This window comes from Corvus cornix, chromosome 1 (assembly GCF_000738735.6).
Source record: "Corvus cornix cornix isolate S_Up_H32 chromosome 1, ASM73873v5, whole genome shotgun sequence".
Classification (NCBI taxonomy): Eukaryota; Metazoa; Chordata; class Aves; order Passeriformes; family Corvidae; genus Corvus; species Corvus cornix.
The window spans coordinates 81527288-81548277 of record NC_046332.1 but is presented as its reverse complement, the minus strand read 5'-3'; positions in this window follow the sequence as shown (position 1 = coordinate 81548277).

The following is a 20990-nucleotide window of genomic DNA, read 5'->3' as shown; positions in this document are numbered from 1 at the left end:
GAGAGGTTCTGTATCTGTGTGCTGACTCTTTAGGATACCCTATGGGTAGAGTCTGATGAGATTAAATATGTCATCCAGCTCCCTCCATCCAAGCCTGGTCCATGGAACTGCAATTTACTGTCAATTTTTAACTTTTCAGTACTATTTTACTGTCTGAAGGTTTCACCTTTTAGCCAATGTAAACCACATCTTAAATGTGTTACGTTGCAGGACTGGATAACTTTGGCCTATACACATTTCTGTCTTGGATATTCTTAATGCATCCTGAATATTCCCTTCCTGTGTCCTCTAAACAAATTGAAGCATTAGAAGTAGTTCCTGAAAATGTGGGATTATGTTCTGCTCTTATTTCACAGGTGCTGCATTTCTCATCTGCTTTCTAGAGCATATGCTACTTCAAGCATTTGCGTTGACCACTTGCGGCTCTGCCTAAGCCTATGCTTCACCCTAATGCCTCCTAGGCAGATAGGCACTTGCACACCACACAAAGGAAGTTGAACTAGGGTAACAGATCTCACATCTTTTTTATTTTTTTAATAAAAGTAACAGCTCTGCAGAAATAACATTTTGTACTCATATGTGACCCGTGATAAGGTGACTCTTAGGAATATTGGTGTATCAAGGACCAAGTGACGTTAGAAGACATGATGGCCTTCAACTTATAGCTGAATTTCTTTCAGTATGATTCTTGGTTTCTACCTGTTGTTTACTGGGAAAAAAAAAAAGTGCATGTAGATACAAATATGAACCACAATGTCTTAAACAACATGAAATTGTATCCAAGTACAAGTCATATTTTAATTAAGCAATGGTTGAAATTAAAAGTTCTAAGTATATTTACATCAGTTTGTAAATCATCATTTAAAGGCTTACAGTTTTCATTGCTACCTGTCAGAAACAGGAGACTATGAAGAATTTACTCTTCCTAGGTTTCTTGGAACATTTTTTTTTCATTTAGAGTTCTAACAAAAGAGTGAAAATAGTGTAATTACTGATCTAAAGTTAACAGTGTCTGTAAATCACTGGAAAATTTGAACAACACAACTTATCCCTTATTTTAATCTCTAGATTTATTTACTCAGAATGTTTCCTTGGGTCCTCTGATTATATCACCTAGGAAGTATTTTTCTCTTTATAGCTATTAATAGATAAATTGATTTCAGTAGGCCACTCAAACTCAAATGTTCTTGTATCTTAAATAAATATCTGTACCTGTTCTAGCAGTTTTGCTGTAACAAACACAAAATAGCAGTGATCATTGTAATCATCTTCAAAACCTTCTATTTTTTTCATTTTACTGTATCCGTAGTTTACTGCTTTTCTTTGCAAATTATGTCAGTTTATTTGTCCTACTTTCTTTTCAACTCCACAAATGTTTCCACACCAAGTTCAACATTTAATCTGGGAAAACTGCAACAACAAAATATTCAATAAAGTCATCACCTTTCTGCTTTTCAGTCCTGCTTTAAAAAATGCTGGTAATTTGATCTCGGTTAGGCAGGTGCATTTCGTGATGCTTCTCCTCTCACCTCTTCCCAAATATGTATTATTTACTTAAAAAAACCCCAGTGTTGCACTGAATGTAAATGTTCACGTATTCTGGTCAAGGTGAAGTACTTTCAAAAGTTCAAGAATAATTTTCAATCTTTCCTTGCAATACTTTTTTTCAAAGGTGATTATTTTATTTTAATTTAATATAAATTAAAATTAAAAATTAAAAACTGAAAAGAAATATTTTTTATTTTATTGCATTTAAATATATCGGGTGGAATCAAGTGTTAGGTGTTTTTATTCCAAAGGTTTCGATTGAAGAACAAGAACTTGATCATTCAATCAGATAAATGTTTTATTTGTATTGGCTTTTTCCCCAGAACTAACTGATTAGGTAGACTCTAGTTAACTATTCTATTGTTTTGTTGGGTTTGTTCACAAGCTTATCTATTCTGTCCAGTGTCTTCCATTTACTTGTCTGTTCTACCCAGCTATTCTAATCTTATATTCTTTGGAGAAGAATCTTATTCTCTTTATATCTCTACTGTGTACAAAATAAGAGGCATATAACCTAGCTGATTCTAGTATATTGTGTGTGTCAATAATAGTTCTTTCTTCTTTGTCACAGATCTCATTATTTACTGTATCATGTTAGTCATAGTTCTGCTATATTCCACTGAAAAGAGGTCAAGAGTATTCTTAGTAGTGCAAACAGCTTTCTTCAGTAGAATTTAGGTCTGTGAATTGTATTTTTTTTAAGGAAAACCTCTGATCTTATTGACAGCCTTCCAAGATTTCAAAATGTTGTTCATACCTGCAGCACAATACTCAGAGAAAAAGAACTCAGTGAACTGTGACAGAGACCTATATTTTTTCAGACTGTCTGAATGGGGATTTAATTTTAGCACAATTGAAAAGAAGTACTAGCTATAATGATGGTGATTTGGGCCACCAAGGCATCACGCAGAATCTCGAGAATTGGACGAGTGCAGTGTGCATGACACCAATGCACATGAGATTTGCTTTGAGAAAAGAGATGGTGAGCTAGTCTGCACCAACTGCTTTAGGAACAAGAGCTGCTGCTTAGGCAACTATGCTGAGTTGGGCTGGGGATGCTATAGACCAGAATTGAAGTTAGGTGTCCACGTTATCTGCAAGCAACCAAAGTATGAACCTTCTTACCTCCCCAGTCACTTTGACTCAATTATTATTAAACCATAGAGAAGTCCAAGGTTCTCAGTGAGGTTACTTCTCGAGTTCTTTGTGTCCCATTTACATTCATATGCATGAAAAGGAAAACACAAAATGAAAACCTACAGATATTCCCAGACTGGTAAGCCTCCACTCATATCTCACATTTTATCAGGCACCCATGTCAAACATCCACAAAACAAATCTATGGAGGCCCAAACTTTGTTAGTCCTGCTATATGTTTTCCCTCCTGAAAAATAAAAAAAAAATTCCTACTCTCTCCAGAGCATTACTAAAGGTAGAATGGAGCAGGTACAGCAGTTTAGATGGAATTCTAAGCTTTAAATATATTTTTTCAAGTTTTTTTTTTTTTTTTAATATTTAATATCAAGAAACATAATCCTTTAAGATATATATTGAATTTGGGTCCTCTCTATAAAATTCACTAAAATTAATTAAGTGCAAATTAGTAAGTTATCTAAAACATTCTTATAAAGTTTTGAGCCAGAAGTGCATTGGCAGGTGTGGCACAGTGATTGAAAACTATTGGCTGTAATGTTATTCTGGTACTATAGTAAGAGGTTGTAGAGAAAGGGAGTAGCTCTAGGAACATTGCCATGTATCTCATCATCTAGTGTGGATTTCACTGGAAATATTACATGCCATATCAACCTGGTTATCTACTACATGTCATCTCAATGTTACATAAATCAAATTTACAAATTTAAGCAGCATTAGAATGCCTTATTTATATACACACACATACCTAGGGAGATAATTTTTAGTATTAAAAGAACAAACAAATTCACAGAGTATTTTGTGATGAGTGAGCCAATTGCTCATTAGAAGGAAAACACCAAATAAAAATCCGATTAGAGCTTGGAAATTAGTGAGTATCAGCTGTCCAAACACAAATAACACTGACAAACAGCTGGAATGATAATAGGAGTAACTCAACATGCATCAATGTCCCTTTTAATAATACCATAGAGACTGTAGCATCAATATCACTATATTGTCTACTCGTGATAATGGCACAAAACCTAGGAAACATGCTGAAAGGATTCCAGAGTTATCCCTACAGTCAGCTGATACAAAAATCTTTGGTCTGAATTTAAAAATGTGATCAATAGGAATATTTTCTAACTCCAACTGGATTTGTACATGTCTGAAAATAACATTAAAAAAAATCTTTGTCCTCTGTGTTTCAGAAATAAAACCTGGCATAAATCCCTCTTTTTTCAGTCATAGGTTTAACTCTGTAAAATTAGGGTAAATTAAATCTCATTGTAATATCTCTTGAGGCAAGACAGATTTTTGAAGAAAATTATAACATGAATTTTTGAGAAAAATCTCTGCATCACGTTTCCATTCTAGATGTCATGACTATTAATATTCTAGTAAAATACGATAAATTTTCCTGCATAATTCTGTAAATGTATTAATTCTTACAATATTTAACTGGCAAAGAAATAGCAGAGTGATAGAGATTTTTAGATCTGTATCATTAAGATATGTCACATATCACTTCATGTCAAAAGTCAAAATGATAACAAGAAAAAATTAGAAAGTTTGTCCTGTTTGTTGGCAAAATCCAGTAACATTAAAGTGCAAAGAATCATTAAGTTTCAGATCTAATTTAATTATACCAAGAAAGTCCTGAATTTAGCGTATAATGGCATATAAAGGGGATCTATGCAGCAAAGTGACAATTAAAATTTGGCTTTTAATATTCCTCTGTTGTTATATTATTGCTTATTCATTAAATATAATTAAGGCCTCCATCCTGCGAACTGTAAAAATTCTGTGCACAGTAAAGAGTAACTTCAGAGTTTTATTTGCCTCAAAGGTCTTCTGGTGCCTGAAGTTCTGTTCCTAGGCATAGGAAGAAGTTCGTCAGTTTCAGTCAAGCAGAACAATTTGGTGCCTGCAGCCCATTAAAAGCTTTCTTTAAACCAAGACAAGAGGTGTCCTGTGCCTATTGCTCATGTCAGGTACAACCTTGCAGTTTCTTGATCAGGTTCTTGGCAATCAGCATAATCAGTAGTTTGTCTACTTTTTCTTATAGAAAATAGAGTCCTGTGTCAATTAGACTTGATGAGTCTAACAAATCTGCACATCTGTAGTGTTTTTTAGAGACAGTTAATGGAAAGAAAAAAAAAATTGAATGAGTATATGGAAAAATTAAAATAAAAATGAACAATAGTATAAAAATTCAGAGTATTTGAAAAAATATTTTGAACTCATTCCTTTGTTACTAACACGAGGACAAAAGAAGTTTTTTGTGATTAATTTTACCCCCAGAGAAAATGAACTTTTGTGAAAAATACTAATTGACCTTTGAAATTTTTCCATGCAACACTTTTCCTGGGTAATTAGTGGCAGATATTTAAGAGATTATTGTAGTTTAATTAAAATTAAAACTTTGTTTTAAAAAAAATGCCATTAAAAACAACAAAGCAGAATGAAAATTTTTTAATCAATTTGAGTGAATTTAAAAAGATCCTGTATGAATGCTCTCATAATAATGAATATAACTTGTATGAGTTCTATTTCATCACCTTATTTTAATTCCTAAAAATTGTTTACGGTAAAAATGGAAAAGCAACTAAACTTATTTTGGTCTCCGCCTTGTAGATACAGAGAGTGAAGTTCACCTTAAAATGACTGCAAAATGCCTTTTAAGGCTTTTATTTGCTTTCACATATGATTTTCCTTGTACTTTTTTCCTTTGTTAGATTCAGCACTGTTACCATGGTGATTATTTTGCTTTAATTACATGTATAGAGTCAATAAAAAAAATAAATTATGAGCATGAAAGAAATATTATAGGCTTCAAACTTTCATACATTAATTGTATTTGCTCTGTCCAATCTCTGCTAAAATTTTAGGGAAGGAAGCTATATGGAAACATTTGCCATTACTTATTTTCTAATAGATTGCTATGAAGTTCCATTAATAACACTGTGGTGTCCACTTCAAAAGCAGCATCTCTGCATAAGCAAGCAATTACATGTAAAGTGGATAATATGCAATTATTAGATATTCTGTGTTGGCTGGTTTTCTTTGCTTTTTTTTTTTTTTTTTTTAATGAGAAAAGACAGAAAAAAGGATTTGATTATAACTTCTATAACAAATGTTGTTATTAGATTTCTTGTCTCTAGTCCTTGATACATTTTTTTGAAATTTTCATTTTGATTCAGTAAGAATTAATAATCCCCTGTAATTTAATTTCCTTGTGTTTTTCTGCTCCCTGTCTTGAAATCATGGGGATGTTTAAAGTGAATATGTCACCCTTGACATGGAATTGACCACTATCTCAGAGAGGAAACACGTAATTTTATCTCACAATTCTCAAATTGTTTTTATTCAAAATTTTAAAGGTTGCTTTTTATTTCTCTTCCTTTGCATTACTAAATTTGCTGACAGTAAAGGAAAAAATTACTGGTTTTCTTTATATCTCTCTATTTTATTTGTATTGCTTTTCAAAATATATTGTTCCTAGCAATAGGAGATTGCAAAAGTTTAAATTCTGTCTTTATTTTAGGGAAACACAACATAAGACTAAATAATCCTATGATTCAGCCTTCCTTTCCAGTTGTACTGCTAATCAAACTGACTTACTGAGAGTTGATTTCATAAAACTAATAAGGAGCCCAACCACACTATTCATACTGAATACTAAGTTCTCTTTTGATTGCAGGTCCAATGCTCTGAATGCTGATTAATGAAAGTGCAAGTTTTTCTGAAAGGGAGGTGATTCCAAAATATGGGAAAACTTTGATCTATCTGGTAGTGTACTTCTCTATTTTATCAAATTCTTCTGCACTTCTGAATGCCCTGGCATTGAATAGTAGTCATAACGTGCCATAGAATAGTCTGGTTTATGTAGCTACAACTTAAGTTGAATTTGAGAGTTCAGCTTCCTATTTCTTTTTGACACTTTTAATGAGAACACATCCTTTACTTTTCTAAAGTATTTTTTCAAAATGTTGAACACTCATCATTTCACTGGAGTGAGGTGTTTTTTATTATTTTTTTAAACATTTGAAGTCACCTTGCCTAATCCTAAGGTTGTCTTGCTAGGCATATGTCTTGATTAATCCTCTGAAATTAGTAAAAAAAAAAAAAAATATCTTTAAGCACATGCACCTGGGAGACGACACATGTTGATTTAGATACATCAGGAATACACTTCTTGGCACAACACCCTTCCCAGTGTAAGTTAAAGTAATTCTTAAACGGGATAACTCAGCTCCTGCTAGTGCTTTAGCAGATGTTTAATTATAAAGGGGAAAATCTGAACCTTGAAAGGAAGGATTGATAGAACTACATCCCAGATACCATACAGCTTAGTTAAGAGCCAGCACATTGAAAAATTGGAACAAGAATGGTATTTCAACAGTCAACAAAAGCATCCAAACCCCATTGCCATAGTTACTACTGCAACCCAGAACAGATGATATTTGTCCACTGCATTGCCTAGAGGAATCCTTCGGCTACTTTTAGGAGCAGTGAAAAAGGTGAATGTCAGATGCCAACAAGAGTCACTGCAGCTCTAGATACAGCATTGGTATGAGATGGCAGATTTGAGTTCTCATCTTTCATATTTGCCTAGGGAAATTATGTCCAACGTGAATATCCCAGGTACAGGGGAGATTGAAGGTGGATCTGACAATTTTTCTTTTCTAATAAATGCATAATTCATTCTCCATTCCCTCTTTTAGCTCAAGTAGAGAGGATTAAAGAGCTAAAATTATGGATTCATCCCAGATAAGTGCAGGCACTTAACTGAGGATCCTATGTTAAGATCCTAATCATTCTAGGCTTGTGTTAAAGTTAATGGAAAGAAAGTTGCCTCCTGAGAGCAATTAAGACCTTAGTTGACTGGAATAACCAGATGTAAAAGCCCTTCACTCTTCATAATACATCTCTAAAGCTTTTGGGATAATTCTGGACCAAATATTTAATTTAGGGTTTAACAGGTCTGTCATGTTGAACGGAACACTTTTCGAAGGAATAAAAAGACCCGAGAAGAAATATTTCAAACCAAACATTTTTGGGTTAAAAAATGAACATTTCTCCTTAAAAAATTACTTAAGTATTACTATAAATAGTCACCTTACTATCTATAATCACTCTTGTATTTATATTAGTCTCAAAAATATATTTATAATGGGCTGAGTTCCTTCTAATTTATTTACAGTACAGATAGATTTGATCCCAAGTGTTGAAATAGTTGGGTACCTTTTATTTCAAATTGAGAAATGAGCCAATGGAAGTAATGCAAGTTAAAATGTGATACTGCATCAAAACAAAGCCCTTTATCTTTCATTGAAATGCCTAATTTCTTCTCAGTTTTTCAGAAGGATTTTCAGCAAGAATTAAAAAAAAAAAATTAACTGCCAGTATTTTTCCATGTTTCTGTTAGCATCTGGTATTTTCAGATTCCTTCTTTTCATGTCATTAATTCATATGCACCTGAGCAAGAAACATGACTTTATTTTTCTCCAAAGTGTAGACATGATCTATCACATTAAGTTGTAGGGCCACTATTTATAAGAACTAATGGTATTATTAATTAATTAACTCAACAAGGCTGTTCTAAATTGAAAAACTAAACCAAATAAAAAATTATTTTGGCTCTATGTTATTATTAATTTAAATGCCAAATATTAAGTATAAACTCTCCTAGTAAAGATTTATAAGACCTGTGTAATTTCCATTTTTGGAAAAGTACTTCCATAAAACATCTAGTATTTTATTTTCCATAAACATGGCTTTGTCACACTGATTTTTACTTCTAATACTAATATAATGAAAAATATTTACTATAAATACTGGAAGAAATCTCACACAATGCTTACAGATTCTGTTGCATCAAAACTTGGTGACCACTTAAACTACATTGGTTTTTTGCATTATGAACTTTGTGAGGCATTTCAGCAGTGTGTCAGTGCCTCGAAGACAAAGATACACTGCTTAAAGAAGAAATATGTATGTGCTATCACAACAAACTGAAACAAACTGTTAAAATCAAATTAAAATGATTAAGATAAATTGTCTATCAACAGTAACCACTGTTTCATGAATTTGTTTTGTGACCTCTAGCTGTTACTCCCCCATCACTCCCATTTACAATATACACTCTTCTCCCACCAATCCAATCACAGTGCTTAGTTTTTCCAAGAACTTACAGCCATGGCATATCCAGGCTGTTCTTCCAAAGACTACTCCCTGCAACATCAGGAGTCCATTACCATGCTTTCTGCCCTTCCTGATTTTCCATGATGTTCCTTACATCTGTGCATCTTCACACTCTCAGCTTTTTCCATGTCTTTCACAAGTGCTATTTTGCCTGGAAGTCAAAATAGAGGTATCAAATGTGGCAATAATTCTGGAGCTATATTTTTAACATGCTTATGCTTATTGGCCTTCTAGGTGCTACCACTCAGTTGATATTTGACTAAATGAATTCCTCACTGGAATGCTGGTGAGTGCTCTCCTTCATCAATTTATCTTCTTTAAACTACTTATTTTAGTAAAATTGCTGGGCTGGTGATACCCTTGAAAATTCCTTCTTTGAATTTGATTGCAAGTGAATATTGCAGTTGTGAGTTACCTTCAGGAAAAGAGGAGTTCCAGAGAAACAGAGGTAGACATGCATTAGCATCAGATTATCTGGATATTCAGATAATGTTAGAAAATGTGTTTTATAGCATATAGAACTTGTGAATTATGTTATGTATGACTGAAACATAGCTCTTCAAAGATGGACTTAATAAAATTGGGTTTTAACAAGACATCTCTGTTACCAGAAGGAAATGTGAGAATCCATAGTGACAAATTCTTTTAGTTCTTACAAGAGGCCACAGAAGATTCTAATTTACATAGACAGAAAACCATCCCACTTACCAAAAGATGTATTCATATTTGAAAACCTAATTCCAACGGAGCTCTATAAGAGCACTCAGAACTCACTGTAGACTAAAAGATCAATTTTGCTAGCATCACTTACATTTTATACTGGGGTAAAATATTACAGTCTCTTAAAACTTCAATAGTATTCATCAGGTTTAATATGCAGCTCAAGATTGAAGTCAATGTCATATTTTGAAAAATTATTTAAAAAGTATTTTGTGTATTGGCTAACAGGAAAAGTCTGTTGTGTTTCAGTTTTGATGGAAAGTTACTGTGCAGAAAAATGATTGTTGCTTTAGCATCTTATCAAAAAAACACCCAAAACCAAGTTCTGTCTACAAGAGATAAGCTGAAGCACTATTAAAAAAAAAAAAAAAAATTAGATGACAGACTGCCCATCAAACATTAATCTGCAAAGTCTAAGCATCATAGGAGTGACAAACCTCACTTCACAACTTTCTATAGGAGGTTGCAGACAGGTGTAGATTTGGTTATCTAGAACAACTGCTATAATCTAAAGTTTTCCAGCATCACTTTCCATCACTATATTTTTCCAGAGAATATATGTGAATATCTTGAGCCAACTAGAACCTAGGGGAAGGTTCTGGCAAGCTTTCTGCTAACCTCTGTCCGTGGTGGAAATGGATCATGTTCTTCCACTGTTTGTTTTCTATCCTTTTATTTCTAAGTCTTGTGGGCATTTGAAGCACTCGTGATTCTCTTTATGAAAAACGTTTTTGAAAAACCATGTATGCTTAAAAAATAACTTTGTTTCTTACTTTTGTAGTAAGTTTCTCTTCCCGATGAGTTACAATTCTTTTTAATAGGTTTTATGTGTTCAAAAGGTCCCTACAAATTTTATGTATCATTATTTTGATTTACTGTTACATGTAACATGTCATGTTTTATGTACTCTTTTAATTTTCTTAATTTGTTCACCTCTTCCACTTGAAGGTTTTAATATGTGCGTCAAGATCACTTGTTCAGCTGTTTAAGTTGATTTTCAGCCACAGTGACTTCTTCCTTCTTCCAGAATTCCTTTGATCAGCAGCACGGAGCAACTAGAGCATTCTTCCTGTGAGGACGGACATAGGATTTTTAGGATTTTGGGGATTTGGGTGGTTTGTTAGGTTTTTTCATTTTGGTTTGGTGTGTTTTTTTTGTTTGTTTGTTTGTTTGTTTTTTAAGTGTTGATTCTTTGGCAGGCTTTTTGTTTGTTTGCTGGGAAAGTACTGATTTAGAGTGCATTGTGATCAGAGATACAGAGTTTTGGGGGATTAGCTATGTCTTGAACCAAAATATTAAGACCAAGAACTGAAGATCAAGAATTATACTTAACAAAATATCTGTGGACTGTCTAATTACTTTATCCAAGAGACAGTCCTGTACTGTGTATAAAATTAATTGCACCATGGAGATACATTTATCAGTTTATATATTGGTAATTGGACCTTTTCATTCATAATATGTATTTTCACAGCTTCTCTAATCTTGTTTAAGTATGACTTATTTATGAGAGGAATTACATCACATAGTACCTGTCATATTAGAGATTTGATTGAAGCCTCTAAGATCTTTTCCAATCAAATGCTCTCATAATTTTATGAAACCAAAACTTTTTGGCTTAAGATAGATAATTTGCATATCAGGGTATATATTATATATGAATCACATTTGAGAGCTACCTGAAACATGTAATTATGATATATATATAAATATATGTATGTATGTATGCATATATGTGATCTTGATACTATTAAATGAAATTATATAACCTAACTTTTGAAGATATTTAGGTGATTGGTGAGAAAAAATCACTGGAGATAGAACAAATAACTTTGTATTTAAAAAATTAATTAGAAATAAAATTTTGTGCATAAATACTGTTTATTGGTGGAAAAACCACTATGCATCAATTAAAACAGTTAAGTTCTTCCCACTGGTTTTGTATGAACACCTATCAAATGTGAAAGTATAGGAAAAAAGGCCTTCCTTTCCTAGATTGTTTATGAGAATGGCAGATGTGAAGCTTACTGTAGAATTTTCTTATGAAGATGCAAATGCTTTAATATTACAGCTTGCTTTACAAATAATATTTTTCAATATTTATTAATTTGAAATAGGATTTTTAATAGAAAAAGTTCTTCAGTAAAAAGCCTAAGTTAAAAATACTTCAAGTTATTTACAGTGGAAACCATAAATGCTGGAGAATTTGTCCTTCTTACCATATAGAAGCTTCTGCCATGAGGAAAGAATTATTTTTCCTAATTATATATCAGTATGACACTGTTAGCTTCACTTTGGCAAGAAGAAAATGGAATTTCATAGTACTTCTGTATTTGTGCATTACTCCTTCCTGTCCCCTAAAAAGTACTCCTCTGACTGCGAGTAGCTATAAGAGTTTCAGAAATACTGAGCTTAGCAATTTGCCTGGCACTGAAGGATGTTTTAAAGTCAGCCACTGAAAAAAAGAATATGAACTTCAAACAATATCTGGTTTACATATTTGGGATCAGGAAAGTGCTGTCATTTGTTATTGCTGTGTGATGAACTGTGATTCTGACTTCACAATTTGTCTGTGAAGGTATTTCCAAACCTCAGGACATAGCTGTTGTTTGTCTCACTTTGAATTAATCCACTCACTTTTGTCAGAGTCTGATTCCCAGAGCAAATACAACTCACTCTTAGCAAACACTTTTAATTAAAAAGCCCATACCTTAGAAAGAATATCCATTCTATATCAATGTCTGGTATAACAGAGTCAGGCTCAAGATACTTATTTGCATCTTAAACACCTCTGCAAAAGATTTTTCTTCAGATACTATGGGACCTAAAATTACTCTGGACACATGTTATGTTGTTAATGTTAAGAGATGACGAGGTCTTTCCTAGGACTGATACTGATGTCCTGAATACAGGTCTGGCTCGCCAAAGATCCAGATATTTCAATATGTTTGAGCAGATAAGATTAACTCCCTACAAGATCTCCTTGATTAATGGTGTTGCCACTGTTTGGAAACCCCCCCCACTCTTCACAGTATTCAATACATTTTAATGTTTAAAGCTATTTTCTCAGCCAATTGATAGTTTCTCAGGGAGAGAAGCTTATCTTTTGTATAGGGTTTTAAAAGCTCATGCCTACACCAGCACTTTTATTAGCTATTTAATTATAAATAACTGACTAACAAAACTTTTTCATAATCTGCTTGTCCTATCAGTAAGTCAAAGACCTTTATTAATTGCTAATTGCATTAAAATATATTCAGATTTTGTGGATCAGAATTCCTCCATACTTTCAACACTTGCTAATGACTTCTGTTTATCTTGACATTTGCTCAGTAGTGAAAAAGAACTACTATCAACATAAAACAGCCAAGGGCAGGTTGATTCTTGTAGGAGGTTAAGGTGGTACAGATACAAATATTAATGTGGTACAGATGTGATTTACATCTAGGTTTCTTACAATATTGCCCCTCATAGAACAGTATGCTGTGTATCATCTGTGTTGGCCAGAATTGCTTGGTGATGATGGAAGACTGATGTCAACATCTTTTTGGATGTCATCCTTTTTTAACTATTTAGCTTTTCATGACAGTCATTTGAAACGTATCTCACAATGCCTACTCTAACAAGGAGGAAAGAATCCTGCAGAAGGCTCTTGCAAGCCACACACCAAGAGGGGAATAATATTTGGTTCTCTCCCAGCCACAGCCTTAAACCTAACAAAAGATAAGATTTGTTTTCAATTGCTGGACCTCCAGCCATTTCGCAGATTAAAAAAAATACTCAGGGAAGAAATGTTTTTGCAGCCTATGTCTTTCACTGGGAACCAGTTAGGAGACTCATGAAAAATGGATCTCTTCAGGCTCTAACTCTGTTGTGGTTTGACCCCAGCTGGCAACAGCTTCACAGAGCCTCTCACTCTCTCCTCCCAAATGTGATAGGGAGCAAATAAGGAGAGTAAAAGTGAGAAAACTCGTGGGTTGAGATCAAGACAATTTAAAAGAGAAAGCTAAAGCTGTGCATGCAAGTAAAGAAAAAGAAGGAGTTAGTTTGTCACTTTCCATGCCCAGGCAGATGTTCAGCCATCCCCAGGAAAGCTGGGCTCCATCCAGTCTAACAGTGACTTGAAAAGACAAATGGCATCATTCTGAGCATCCCATTCTTCCTCTTTCTTTCCCCAGCTTTATATGCTGAGCATGATGCCATATAGTATGGGATATCCCTCTGGTCATTTGGGATCAGATATCCTGGCTGTGTCCCCTCCCAGCTCCTGCTGAACCCCCAGCTTATTTGCTGAGTTAAAGCCTGAGCCCTGGTTTGACATCCTACCTTGAAATGTTGCCTGTGAATGGATGCTCTTTTTAAGCCCCTGGTCCCGGATTGACCAAAAGGCATTTTATGAGATTACAGTGTATTTACCTTAAGTATAGTTTCTGAGGAAAATGGGAAACAGTGCCTATATGCTTTAGAAGGGGTAAGTAAATCAGATTCTTAGTATACTTTCAAGCTTACATGCTCACAACTTGTGAAACCTGTTCTTCTCATATTTAGTGTTGTTAAAGCAATTTACCTGGGAGAAGTGCAGTGCAAAAAATGAGTCATTCCTGGAGCAGGCTCCACTGTTCAAATGTGTAATTTTCTATATGTATTCTGAATAAAAAAGAGAAAAAAACCCCAAATCCCTGACCTGATGTATTTAATGTTAAATAAAATAAGGTGTAAAAGATACAAATTGTTGTACTGGTCACTTTTCCTGTTATTTCAATTTGAAATCAAAGATATGTATTAGCAAAGAATCAAGATATAAAGGAATTATTTTTGATTATGATTGACATTGTAATTGAGAACTTAAGAACTTCAGCATTCTAACTGGAATTATTTTGAAAATTAAATTTGAGATGTGCTGCATCGGACAGTAAATGGAAAATAGTCTTTATATTTTTTCATTATATTTGTTTCATTTTTGATAAAAGTTCATTTTCTGTAGTATCGGAGGATCAGTCTAGATCACTCTAGAATTCAAGAATTTTAAAATTCATGAATAGATCTGACACATGTTCCACTCCACATCTAACTCACAAAGCACCTCCCTTTACTGCTGGAATGTTCTCCTGGAAAGCATCGAACTGCATACACTTTGTAAAGTATTGAAAACCTTCAGGGATCTCACTAACCACTCACTCCTCTGTATTGGTGGGATAATCCCTTCTTTCATGGACCTAATTACCAAAACAACGTAAACCCAAGAAATAATAGTAATAAACCAAACAATAAAAATAGGTATAAAATATCATTATTCTTTAGACCTAAAGAAATGTGCCTGGGAGAATAATCTGCTGATGAAACCACAATGGTCCATATCATTTAGACACTGCAAGGACCATTCAGTATGAAATAATTAAAGAGGCCTCACATTGAAGATTCTGTTCTTAGCAACTCAGGAAGAGTCTAGAAAAAGATGCACTCTATCTGTTACAAACATAATTGAGTGAAAATCCAATGATATCTTTTGATCCTGAAAAAAAATCCAGAAGCTGGTAGAAAAAAATCTGTAGCAAACACTCTCACAGGGTATTTTTTCTTCAATTTGCATCTGAGTGACCTCAATAAAGTTAATGCTTAAGTAATTTTGATCTCTATTTAGCAAAATTCGGAAGATTATGAAATTACTTTGGTAACTATTTAAGTATGAGCTTTAATGTCAAGATCACCATTATACAGAATTCAATAGACCTCCTTACTAGCTGTTCTTTGTTGAGCTCATGATCAGTCAGATTCTTTATTTTTAAAAAGACATTTCTGAGACCAAAGTCTTAAAAAGTAGAGGAGTAGCTCTATAAAGCTCTTTTTGACATTTAGTAAAGCTTATATGAAAACTTGTAACAAAACTTAAATAAAAAGGGCCAAAAAAAGATAAAAAAGTTTTCAGTTTTGTTGGAAAGATATGCAGGTACTCACTGCAAAACAGACTAATTTTTATTCAAATCTTTTGACATTGTATGCAGAAGTGGACTAAAGTTAGAACAAGTTTGAGCAAGTGGATTGGAAGCAAGCACATTTTATATATTCCCCATCTTTCTGTGTAGTTTTCACCTCTTGAAATTTAGAAATACATGTAAAGCTGTCAAAAATTAGAATTTTTTTTCTGATACAATCTTAATCAACTTTTGTAGAATACTTCTGTAAAAGTGTTTTTTATAAATGAAAGTAATTTCTACAAAATTATCAAATTTGGATTGAAAAGTGCTGTCTTTCTTAATGAGCTTACAGTCTCTACCTGAAAAAATACTGGTGAAGAGCAAACATACAGATAATTACTTCATCTTGGCTGTTGGCTTGCAACTTGCTCAGCCTAAACTCGAGTAGTGTGCCTGCATCCTTGTCTTTGCTGATATAGTCTCATTTATCATCGTGCAAACTATCACATTGTCAGATTCACTTATTTCAAGACTTTCTGCACATAAATCCCAATTGTACCATTCTAATCTTGGCAGTCTCCCCAAATCCTTATCCAAAGGCAGGCTCTCTTCCCTCTCTAACTACCTCACCATTTTCTTCACCATTTCCCTCTTAGATTTGAATTCCCAGACTCCCCCTCCCTCATTCCCAGGCACCATCTCTGCTTCCACCCTGATTCCTTATCCTTATCTCAGTTTCTTCTCCCATTCCAGTCTGGCTTTCTTCCCACTGTACTCAGGTCAGACATCTTTCCCTTCCTAATACCCTGGGAAAGAGCAAATAATTGAAGGCTGAGTTAACAAAATGCAAGAAAGGTTTTAATTTTCTTCTCTCAATTCCAGTTCTCAATCTCCTTCCCACTCACAACACAAGGAACTGTAATTGCAAGATAGGAAATGTCTAAGTGCATAATCTATAAATAAAAATTTGAATATTAATTAAAATGACATAGAATGCAGTTTGAATTCTGCTTTTTTCAACTTAAATATCTTTCAGCTAAATCCACAGAGCAGTGGATGAAACGCCCCAAACCAATAATCTACGAATAAGATAAACCAATGATCTACCAATTCATATGTTCACATTGCAAAGTGCTTTTATTTTTTTATTTTATATTAAAATTTTAATTTCATTTAGAAGGAGCATTACATGCTTACAATTGTATGTCAGAAATAAACAGGAAGCAGTGTAGGTACGTCTGACATTAACATAAGGCTAGGATACTTTTGCAGTTGACTTTGAAAGTAAAGAAATTCTTTATGTGCTTGTTCATTTCATGGACAATATTTTTATTCTCCTTTGCAACAAAATGACTTTGTATAATAACGAGTGCTTTCAGATACACTTTTTTATATACACATGAATAAAACACTGGCATTTTAAGCTTTTGTTCATGAATGAAAATATACATTGATTCATTTTAGAAGATATATTTGCATGCAATATCTGTTCAGTAGGGAGATTTTAATAAAATATAATTTATTTCATTATGCCTTAGCAATTTCTACTCTTTCCTGTGTGTGCCACCATGGAAATTTCATTATTCACATTAGCATTTAGACCTTTGTTTTATTCAGTGACTGCATCTGCTAAGAATTTGATGTATTTCTATTAAGCAGCACACAAGTAAAAGAAAATAACTGCTGAGAAGAGAAAAAAAAAGAAGAGAAAAGAAAACCAACAAAAAAGCAAAACACATTAGGTTTACAAAAATGAGGGAGAACACATCTAAGAATCCAATTTGGGAATGAAAGCTTGATTAAGGTAAGAATGTCAGTGATTCCTAACCCTCATATCCCCATATCCTGTCTGACACAATCACAATTTTCTCTTCAACCATAAATTTAAGTTGATGAGGAGAAAAAGAAATCTTATTAGAACACCCTTGTTTAACTCTGCAGAGTTACTGATATATAAAGTGATTTTAACAGCCAGAGAGCATTTGTTTCAGCAAGAGTGTCTGGATCATGTAGTGAGGTAAAGAACATGTGTGGGTGTGTGGGGTGAGTAAAGATGTTAAGGGAGTCCAACACTCTCTTCTCCCACAGCTTCCAAGCGTGCTCCTAGCCTACTGATAGCATTAGAATGCAGAACAAGGAGTGGGAACTATGCAGCATTCCAGTATATTGGCAGCTCCCGTCAGTTGACACATGGGGGAGCAATTCAAAGGAGTGGCTGAACTTCTAAAACTTTGAGGTTTTTTTTCTTTTTTAATAGCAGGCTCCCAAGACTCCTACCTTTCTCATTTTTTTACTGTAGTAACTTCACTCCTCGTCCATTTCCTGCTATGTGTCCTCCACAGTGTATTTCTATTCTGCATAGTTTTGTCAGACAAGTCCCTTGGAGGCATTCTGCCAAGCTTGTGGAAGGGAAGATTCAGCAGCTCTAAGTTGCTACTGCCCCTCTCAACCAGCACAAACCCAGGCCAAGCAAACTCTCTACGAATGCCCTGAAGTGCAGCAAGCCAAAGAAACGGCTTAATTTGCCATATGTTGTGCAGCCCAGAAGCAAAGGGCTTATTAGTCTTTGCACATCACAGTACCAATCAACATATATTACTCATTATCTTTCCATCTTTGAATTGCTTTGTATTTTGGGTTTTTTTGGTTAGATGGTGGGGTTTTTTTGGTTTTGGTTTTGGTTTTAGGTTTTTTTCAGGGGTTTGTTTATTTTCCTTTTTTTTTTTTTTTGAAAGGAACTATGAGAGTTATTTCTTCTCAGTTCAATGACAGTGTTTTCTGCCATTTCAGGAAACACTGAATCCATGATACATGGGTTATTGATGGGTCAATATCTTGTGTGAGTTTAGCAAACAAGACAATATTGAAATACTGAATTACTATATAAACAGGGCCAATATTGCAACAATTTCAGTTCCCTTCCTGTTTAAAATTCTCATATTTGAGTGAAGAGCAATTTCTTGCTTCCTATTCTGCTCTCTGCTGACCACTGATGATTTTGAGGTGCAAGGTAAGTACATGACAGAAAAATGAAAAGACAAAGCATATGAAAGCAATCAATCTGTTATGCATCCATATGCCTCAGATTTTTAATTGCCACTGGTGGATTTAAAGGAATTTCAAAAACTATTTGCAGAGATGAATACTCTCCTAAGAATTGAATGGTTCTGTAAGAGCACTAGCAACTATGTATAAGGACCAAACCTCTCTCATCGTGAAAAAATGTCTGTTTAGAGAAGAATGTCCTGTTTAACTTAAAGATGCATAAACACAAAAGTAAGCAAGCAAACAAGAATACTAAGATATTTTATCCATCTAGAATTATAGCCCAGGTGAAAAAAAAAAGAAAAAAAATTAGAGGGACTTACTGCTTTTTCAAGTTGTGTCTGGTCAATGTACACATTTATGTTCCTTTTAAAACTTTGTCGCCAAATAAATATTTTCACTTCTGGGTTAGTGATTCTTTCTGTTTGTTTGCTGGAGGATTTGCTGAGTCTTCAGAGGGTATGTAGTCCCTAGAATTCAACATCCCCAGAAAAGGGACTTTAGTATAATAGGTAATCAAACCAAATTATTTCTGGTGTTGGTTTGGGGTTTTTAAAATAAATGAATAAATAAAACCCAATACAAACCCAGTAAAAATAATATATTATTATTGAATTAAATTTAATACTAGGGCTTTTTTAAAGATGACTTGTAGTTTGGGCTTGGAGATATGGAGTACTCAGAGAAAGATAATATCCTGCATAATTCTTTTTTCTGATCTGTATTAGTTGTTTGAGCCTCAGTATTGGCGGTGTCAATTCCTGTGTTAGCAGTTTATCATCGCAGGTTCTGTAGTTGTTATTGGCTTTAAATTGCCTTTTGTTCCACAGTAAAGTAAAAGAATAATAAGAAAAAAGGTAATGTAGAATGATGTACAGTGTCTAATAGTTTCAGTTGCTACACTGATTTTCTTATTTGTTTTATTTTGGCTGCAATCACTGGAATATGTTGGCTACAATACTTGCAGATGGAAATGAAGCACAGATGTGCCAATATAGGCTCCAGGTTTGTGAGTATACACATTTTTATTGCAAGTAGAGCAAATAGCTTTCCCTGGATTATCCAAGCTGAGGTTGAAAAAGTGCCATATTTAAAAGATTTCCTTTTGGGAACAGTTGGAACTCCATGTACAACTGCACTTTGAATGGAAGATTATTTTTTGATGCAGTTTCGGGGCAAATCTGTTTCTTTTAGTATTGTAGCCATTACTGTGGTTTTCTTGAGACGATGTTCATTGCCTACAGGAGTTCCCTTGGACACAGCAGCAGTAGACAGAGCAGAAGCATATTTATCTAATTCAAGACCAACAGTATCAATTTGAACTCTTGCTGAGCATAACTCTGCTGCATTGGCACACCAGCTGATTTTACACATCTTGAAAGATTTTGGGAATCGTGATCATTGATGGTTTTACATTTTACAAGATTAGAATTTTGAATTGATTCTCTCATTCAAATTCATGACCAAAATTAAGTGCTTTAAACAGTTTTACTTCTGCTTTTGAAAGATTTGTGGCCTGTTTCATACATTTTTTCCCAGTGACTCCATAAAACTTAATTGTAAGGGTGATTTGGTCTCAGACCTCCAGCCTTCTGTCTTTTCTTGGTCTTTCCAACCAATTTCCATAAGATTACATAACAGAACCAACTTGAGAAATAAGTAGTTTCTAGGAAAAAAAATATAGACAAAAATAATTAACATCTGATTGAGTATGCAAGAAATTAAATGGCAAAATATGACAAATGACAAGCTATTTCATATAAATACTTTTGTTTTGGTTTTCTAGTTTCACAACCTAATACTTGAAACACTATATGTTCCTAACTGATATTTAATGTTTTCTCTTTACTACATTAATATTTAAAGAAGCCTAAAGAGTTCTTGCTTTTAAAATATTCATGACTGCTGCTCTTTTATGTGAAACAAATTTCAAAGGAAGAATCCCTAATTCACTTATTAACTAATTCACATGTCTTCTCACTTGCCTAAGCAATTTTTACTGGTTTTATCCATTAATCTGAGGAGAAGTGCAAATCTGATAATTGCACTGAAGTAACAAATACTGGGTAGATTTACATTTGGGAGTATGGCAAACTGTTTTTTTCCAGGTTTCTATTGACTCTGGAACTACATGACTTGGAAAAACAGGCACATTTTAAAGGAAAAAAATTATTGCAAAGAGTTAATATTTATCTGAAACATATTTTCTAAGATTTCTTCTACTCTCCAGAAACTTGATTTGATGTCTTTTAATACCAAATACTAGAACACTATTCTAGAGGGTTTAGCAGTGAAGGACTCTCAAGAAATGTAAAGGTAAAAACCTCAATGTGCAACCATACAGCTCTTTTTCACTGGAGAGACTGTGTCCCATGGAATAATTGGGTAGCAGAGTTCACACGTTCATTCATCTCTGCTAGT